The sequence below is a fragment of the Hesperophylax consimilis genome, chromosome 17 (genome assembly GCF_061612785.1).
Source record: "Hesperophylax consimilis isolate HC1 chromosome 17, BYU_Hcon_1.0, whole genome shotgun sequence".
Taxonomy (NCBI): Eukaryota; Metazoa; Arthropoda; class Insecta; order Trichoptera; family Limnephilidae; genus Hesperophylax; species Hesperophylax consimilis.
In genome coordinates this window covers 6,029,382-6,038,337 of record NC_142852.1, presented here as the reverse complement: position 1 = coordinate 6,038,337, position 8,956 = coordinate 6,029,382, and positions in this window count along the sequence as shown.

Genomic DNA, 8,956 nt, shown 5'->3' with positions numbered 1-8,956 from the left:
CTGCCGGTACCAAAAGGGATGCCGATGAATATACGTATTAGTATCAACAACTATCATAAGAATGGGATGATAAAATGAACTGCGAAGGTTAAACAGAGTTTTGAAACAGGATCAAACGACTGACAGAACAAAACACGTGTCAATTAATCAAATCAGTTATGCTTAGAGCATAAATAAACCACTCTCTAGATCGATATCTTCGGGCTTTTTGTATGGCCCCATTTTGTCACCCCCTTAACCACAGACGACCACAGATAAAACGGTCTTTTGGTCCAGACAGGTAAATATATCGTTGACCATAAAGAAATCTCAAGGCCATTTAAAAAAAGTGCAAACATAGACAATATAACTGCACCCAGCTAACATGGTTCATTCACTAGCCCAAAAAAATTATATTTTAAAAATAAAAATATTGGAATGCAGGAAAAGGAAAATAAAAAGAAACCCACAGCTATGCACACATCAAAATATTTTTTATTTTCAAAAAGATAATGGATAGTAATACAAAACAGGGTCAGTACAACCGATGTATTGAGCATTGATTTATTATTGAAGTAGAAGATAATACTAATATATCTAAACAAAACATGAAACAGAACAAGACACAGAAAAAATAAAAAGTAACGGTCTCAACTAGGAATCGAACCCAGTCTTACTGCAACAACTTAATAGGATTTAATTTGACCTTGCACAAAAATACAAGAATATATACACAAAATACATATTCAACGTGTTGAAAGATATTCATTATGTCAAGTACCTAATAGTAACGCCTTTTGACTTTTACATGATATTTAAATCATAATACATAAACCATAATATAAGAGATAAAAATCGTGTACATAATAAAAGCTTGTAAAGAAATATAGCTTGTAAAACAACAAAAGATATTGTGAAATAGAAGTTAAGAACATTCATAAGTACAAAACCCAAGAAATAACAACAAACACGTTCAATAGAAACACTAGATCTCACGGTCATAAACTTATCCAACAAATAACTACTAATACAACTTTTGGGCAAAAAAGCTTCTTATATCATAGTATTAAACTCTACAACAAAATACCACTATTACTCAAAAACCTCAACACTTTAACATTTAAATCTGAAATAAAAAGCTGGATACTTAACATAGGGAGATCTGAAATAGAAAATTTACTGAGATCAAACACAGACTAAAACAGAATCAACTGAACTATACTAAAAAACACTTCATATATATAACTATACAAAAAAACCTCTCATATATACATATATATATATATCAAAAAACATCTTACTTAATTTAAAATTATTAAAAAAAAAAAAAAATTAAAAATCGATACACCCTAGTGCAGAGGTCGGCAAACTTATTTGCCAAAGAGCCAAATATGTACATTACAACGATTTTAAAAAAAATAGTAAGATCCAATTCTTTTTTTTTGATTTAGCAAACATTTATTATAATTTCAGCACTTTATTAAATTACGGGTACCTACACTAACATTTTATTCGATGATAAAAAAATAATATTCAATTAAAGAATCCGTAATGACGCATCTCATTCAAAAATCAAAACTAAAGTTAGGTCATTCTACCTCCGTGGAACATGAAAACAAATATCTAGAACTATAACAAATACCTAGATCTGTGAAAAACAAATATTATCCAAAACCAATAATATTATGGACAAACACCTAGATCTGTTAACCATTGTTAAAAATAAAATAATTACTATCGTACATTATGAATATTATGATCAAAAGCATTATAAGAATTAGTAAAATATTTTAATATTAAGTACCTATTACACTATTACGTAATTATGATGTATTACCTATTAAAATATTAAGTTGAGATATAATTATTTTATTACAAACAAATAAACAGGAAAATGAGAAATTTCTTACAATCAAACTGATTGATCACTTTTGTAAGATTTAAGTAACGTAAAATATTGTACAAAGAAAAATTTGAAAAACAGATTAAAAATAAAATATATTAAACCATGACAATGACAATCATAATAAATACTTAATGCGAACCATGCCCTTGCATCTCCTTCGAAAGTTTGAGTAAGTCAGGTTTGTATGTTGTTGTTCTTAATTTTAGGCACGATTCCAAGTTGTCATCAATAAGACGACTTCTCAGTTTACTTTTGATAAAGTTCATGCTTGAAAAAGATTGTTCGCATGAATATATAGAACCAAAAAGGGATAGTACAGAAAAAGCGAGTTTTTTCAGCTGGTCGTAACAGTTGGTAATACTATTCCAAGCGTTAAATATGATCATGTCTTCCTTCTCTAGGTCTTTCAAGGTAGACCACTTGTGTTGTGAACTAAGCTCACATTTTTTCTTCTCCAGTATTTCTAAATCAACACAAAGGCGTTGAAATTAAAAGCTCCATAATTCATTGTTTTTTAAATCCAGCAATTGTATTTCAAAGTTACCAACGTCAATGCCAAAAGGAGAAAAATTCAAATCTGTTATCGAAGCATTAAGAGGATGTTTGACGAATGCTAAGGTCGCTCTGCTGTTTTTAAATTCCTGAAACCTGCTGAGAATTGCTTCCCTCATATTTAAGATGGTTGTTTTGAAGTAGTGTTTGTCAATGAAATAATTATTTTCTTGGCGATGCTTCAGCAGACTCGGAAAGTGAAACAATGTTTCCCTTGGAAAATATTCAGCGAAGAGGGATAATTTGTTTTCAAATGAAACGACTTCTTCTAAAATCGAAAATTATTGTATTTCCTTTCCCTTGTAGTTTATGATTAAGTTGATTTAGATGAGACGTAACGTCTACCATGAAATAAAAGTTTTGAATCCACTTATCGTCTGTTAGTTCTAGATAGTTAATACCCTTCTCGAGGAGAAATGCTTTGATTTCTGGAAACAGCTATTCGAAACGCTTTAAAACGTTCCCTCTTGATAACCAACGTACCTTGTTATGAAGCAGAAGATCACTGTACTCACTCTCCATTTCAACTAAAAATTCTTTGAATTGGCGATGATTAAGAGCTTAAGCTAAAATGGAGTTAACAATCGTAATCACCAATTCCATAACTTTACAAATTTCCAATAAAAACACATAAATTTGTTTTTGACCACTATAGTTTTATTTTCACTCTACCGGTTTCGGAAGAACCCTTCCTTCGTCAGGAGAATATTAAAAACTTACACAACTTAAATTTTAGGGAGAACCAACAGACAAGCAGTTGTGTGGCAACTTTACTGAGCTACCTCTATTTTAGGGAGAACCAACAGACAAGCAGTTGTGTGGCAACTTTACTGAGCTACCTCTATTTTAGGGAGAACCAACAGACAAGCAGTTGTGTGGCAACTTTACTGAGCTACCTCTAATTTAGGGAGAACCAACAGACAAGCAGCTGTGTGACAACTTTACTGAGCTACCTCTATTTTAGGGAGAACCAACAGACAAGCAGCTATGTGGCAACTTTACTGAGCTACCTCTAACTTAGGGAGAACCAACAGACAAGCAGCTGTGTGGCAACTTTACTGAGCTACCTCTAATTTAGGGAGAACCAACAGACAAGCAGCTGTGTGACAACTTTACTGAGCTACCTCTATTTTAGGGAGAACCAACAGACAAGCAGCTATGTGGCAACTTTACTGAGCTACCTCTAACTTAGGGAGAACCAACAGACAAGCAGCTGTGTGACAACTTTACTGAGCTACCTCTATTTTAGGGAGAACCAACAGACAAGCAGCCGTGTGGCAACTTTACTGAGCTACCTCTATTTTAGGGAGAACCAACAGACAAGCAGCTGTGTGGCAACTTTACTGAGCTACCTCTATTTTATACTTAAATTGTGTGAAACGATTGTATTAAAATAAAATCTTATTCGGCTGTGAGCACTTTTGGTAATATACAGGTTTACTTAAAATTGATAAACGTTGTACATGTAAATACATTTAAATTTATACTATACAATAATGTAGAAACTATACGACAAATTTTCGCGTGCGATATGTTATACCGCTATTCGATTTAGTATTTTCATCGCTTTTGTTAGAACACGAAATGATGAAAACAAAAAAAAATCATTTTTCACTCAAAAGAACAAATCACGGCAGACAAATCAAGCAACATGGCGTAAAGACAAACTGCAAGCGAATGATGTATGCACAAGTTATTTAGCCCCAAATTTCAAACTGCCTGACCTTGACCATAAGTATGCCTTAGAAGCTGCTTACCAAGCTTTCTATACAGATCACATTACTTAGGTTCTCACTTCCATGTTTTTTCTCGATTGTGGTTTAGCATGTGTTTGGTCAAATATGCCTTTCGAGAAAATGAACATTTGCATTTGGATCATGAAAATTTTTTGTCTCCAGTATGGGTCAGCATGTGCTTCTTCAAACCCCCACTTTGAGAACAAGAATAGCTGCAATCGGAACACGAAAAAGGTTTTTCTCGACTATGGGTCAGCATGTGTCTCGTCAAATCTCCCTTTCGTGAAAATGAATATTTGCAGTCGGAACATGTAAAAGGTTTTTCTCTACTGTGAGTCAGCATATGACTTGTCAAATCTCCCTTTCGAGAACATGAATATTTGCAGTTGGAACACGAAAAGGGTTTTTTTCCACTGTGGGTCAGCATGTGTTTCTTCAAATCCTCCTTTTGAGAACATAAATAGCTGCAACTGGAACATGAAAAAGGTTTTTCTCCAGTGTGGGTCAACATGTGTCTCTTCAAATGTGCCTTTCGAGAAAATGAATACTTGCAGATGGAACACGAAAAAGGTTTTTCTCCAGTGTGGGTCAGCACGTGCTTGTTCAAACACCCCCTTTGAGAACATGAATATTTGCAAACGGAACAAGAAAAATTTTTTTCTCCAGTGTGGGTTAGCATGTGCTTCTTCAAATATTCCTTCAAAGAACATGAATATTTGCAGTCGCAACATGAAAAAGGTTTATCTCTAGTGCGCGTTAGCATATGAGTAGTCAAATGTTCCCTCTGAGAACATGAATAGTTACATTGAGAACACAAAAAAGGTTTTTCTCCGCTGTGGGTCAGCATGTGTGTCGTCAAATGACCCCTCTGAGAACATGAATATTTGCAGTCGGAACATGAAAAAGGTTTTCCTCCAGTATGGGTACGCAAGTGAAGTTCTATGTTTGCCTTATAGAAGCAGGAGTAGTTACAATGATGACAAGATAATAGTTTTTCAGTTTGTGTCTTCGGATCTGTCAATGAATCTGAAAAAGATTACGAATAAATCAATAGTGTAAGCACCGTTGATTCATAAAAATGAAAAAAAAAATAGAATGCACGAATTTGTATTTACCTGTTGTCTGTGTTATTCTTTGAAAGTGTTTTAGACATTCTTTTTTAATATCCGGCAGCTCTATGTCAATTCCCACATAAGGAATTCCCCCTCCGTATTATTCTAAGGGTCCTAGTTCTACCTTGAAGATAGTCTCCACTTTAATATTACCTATAAAAATAAACAACAATGCAATCCGAAGACGACGAGCGCGTTAAAATGAAATAACAGTCGTCCCTTTTCCAGAGAGTTTTACAACAATTATTATAAAATAAATGTTTTATATGTGTCCAGTGTACCACTGGACAAACAAGCGTTTTAAAAAAATGCTTAACCTGTTAGTACAAAGTACCAACCTAAGTAGCAATCGCACTGGTCGGATGTCAGTGGCTTCACTACAGATATTATCAAAACTTATATTAAAAAGATTTTTAAGAAATTTTCGAGAAAATAAGATTATTCATTATTTTCAACATATTTAAAGATTCCTTATGAGCCCATGATTATTTGCGATTGGAACATGAAAAATGTTTTTCTCCACTGTGGGTCAGCATGCGTTTCCTTTAATCTCCCATTCGAGAACATGAATTTTTGCAGTCGTCATATGAAAACGGTATTTCTTTAATGTGATTCTGCATGTGGTTCTTTAAATATACCTTTTGAGAACATGAAAAATTGTAGTCTGAACATGATAAAGCTTTGTATGCTCAAATGCGGTTATACCATTGCCTTATAATTGGACGAATAGTTACAATGGGGACAAGCTAATCGTTTTTTCGTATCATGCTTGTCCAAGAAGCTGAACTAGTAAAGATACTTACAAAGTAAATCGGCTTTACTTTCTGTCTGGTAAATTCTTTCCATGTATTTCAAGCGTTCATTTTTTACATCAGGCAGGTCTTTGTTAGTTTCTATATAAAGAATTCCCCCTTCATCTTCTTCTCGGGGTCCTGGTTCCTTCTTGATGGTTACAGCCTCCACATCAACACTACCTGGAAAACCAAAACAACAGTGTAGGTACAGTGATCATTTGCATGCCAATATGAACAATTCACCTCCAATAACTTCACAAAATACATTTCAAATTATTATGATTGCTCTCTTCCAGAGATCCTGAACATGACTTAATTTTTATTTTTAGAGAAAAGATTTACAATAAAAATATCATTAAATAACCATGTATATGTGTGAATTTGGATAAGACACTAAAGAAATAAGAAGAACCCCAGATGTCCGCTTCAGGGACCAATGTCCCGAGAAGGAAAACCGTTAGCTCTTGAGCTAAATTTTGAAATTTTGTTGTTTATGGCAGATGGAACAATGTTTTCTTGCAACACTGTTATATGTATTTTCAATGTATAATACATGTTACTTATATCACGTCCAAATAAGTTTAGTAATTTTCTGTAAGATAAGTAAAAACGAATAATACCAAACGACCTTACGTATGGCGAAAGAGGTTCTGAATAAGCGTATTATGCACTGCCTGTGATACATCTCAAAAAATAAATGGATTCCAAACATCGGAATTGAACATTTAGATTTTTCTACATATACAACCGAACTTACTTGCTGTGCGAGTATTCTCAGCATACCGCAAGCATTCCTTCTTTACATCTGGGAGTTCGACATCTCTATCCGTATAGGGTATTTCACCGTCGACTCCTTCCTGGTGCCCTGGTTCCGACTTGATGGATACAGTATCTGAATATAATAGATCCATGACACTGCAGGGGTGAAGATCGGTAATTGGTTAAAGGCCAAAGAAACATATCTGAAAAGGAATATTGTTATGAAGGAACTTAAAATTGCGTGAGCTTTGCATATTTTGTATCGGTTCAAACATTCGGTCAAAAACTGTGAAGGCGTATGCATTAAAAACATTTGTCCTAATTGAATTGTGACCTTGAAGTTAAATCTTTTGAGAACGGTTAAGACACTAGTCGGATTACACTAAATGAGCAGGTATTGTAGTGTATTGGATCCGCCATACCATTTTTAATTAAAAATCTGCAATCCATATGCGTTTTTATTTGAATCAAAGTCTTGAAAATACTAATTTAAAAATAAGTAGACGTCAAATTGACAATACGTTCCTCAAACAAAAAGCTAAGTGAATTCCCTTGGGCCAAACTTGCCGATTGGCGCAAGTTAAGCTAGTTTACATTTAACACGGTGCAATTTTGCACAGTGCAGCATTTGAGCATACCGTAGTCTAAATTAAAGAAGAGTGACCGCTTGGTTTGATTTGGAATAAGAGCGGCTGTCAAAATGAAAACCTACCGTGATTTATACTCGTGTAGAAAAGTCAGCATTAAAACTTACCAGTAACTATCACAAGCTTGTGACGATACATATAACTGCCAGGGTAAAAATAGTGCAAGATTATTTTACTATAAATGGAAACAGGGTGAAACTATTTGCAGTGAAGTACAATGCATCAACCAGTTTAATATAAAAATTAATAGTTGCCCATTAGATTGTTAAAAACCCTTTATCGGGCACCTTGGTACGAACAACATGGAATTTCGCTATTCCTAAACGGGCAAGAACTTCTGGGCATTCCGAAATTTGTTTTTTAATTACGTTAGTGAATATAATATGGCAAATAGTCCGTGCTGTTTTGTAACTGCTTTTTTATGTGTCTGCTGTCAAATGTGTAAAGTAAGTTGTGCGTTTTTTTTACCTCGATTAAAGTGAAGTCCTGCAAAAAGTTTGGTTATTATTAAGTTTCCAAGATTGATTTGAAGGATCATTTTCGAAGGTTATTTTCACGGTTTTTTTTTAATTCCCGAAAAAAATACTGTAATGTAGGAATTTTTATTTTAAACTTAAATTGTTAGTACTACTTTGCAATTAACTGCTGACAGAAAATCGATCGCTCATATAACGTAACTATTTTCGCAGCTTTTTTGGTTGGTAGATAATATTTTTAGTAATCATTTTACAATTACCAAATAATAATTGCGTATTCTCAGTTTCCGTTGGATTTAAAATCAAAGGCAGTAAGTAACACAATGTACTACGGGAATAATATTAGGTTTTTCAAGCAATTCGAGTTATTTTTGACGTTTCTCCGAATTGGGAATCGATTTACGTTTTCGAGTGAATTTTGATTGTCTCGGACTGTGTGATGATTTTTGACAGAATCGTGTTTTACGTCGTATGAATCGAAATTTTACGATGGTCAAAAAGATCGAGTTAATTAATCATCGATGATTCTTCGATTGTGCCCTACGCTGTACTGGAATCAAATAATAGAAATAAGCTTCATAATCTATGACTTATTATTATCTTTGTTACTTACATAACCTATATTTGACCTAACCTTATTTTTGTAGACAGTAGACACGTGCTCACGTGAGTGATTTATTTATATATGCATATGCTATGCTATCGTCACCTGCCAATCGTATCGTCCTGTTTTTCTGAACTATAATTATACATAATTTTTCTTTCACTGTTTAACCCACGCAGTTAAATTTATAATTCCATCCTTTGACAGTTATTGGTAAGTTCTAATGCTGATATTTTCTACCCAAGTATTCAGCATAATCAAATGCGGAACTGCGCTGTGTCTGACGCGACCATGCTTAACTTACATGACTTACGCCAATCGGTACACGTAAGTAAGGAAATCCATTATTTTACATTCTGTTTGAGAAACTTTTAAATATCAATTTGACGTA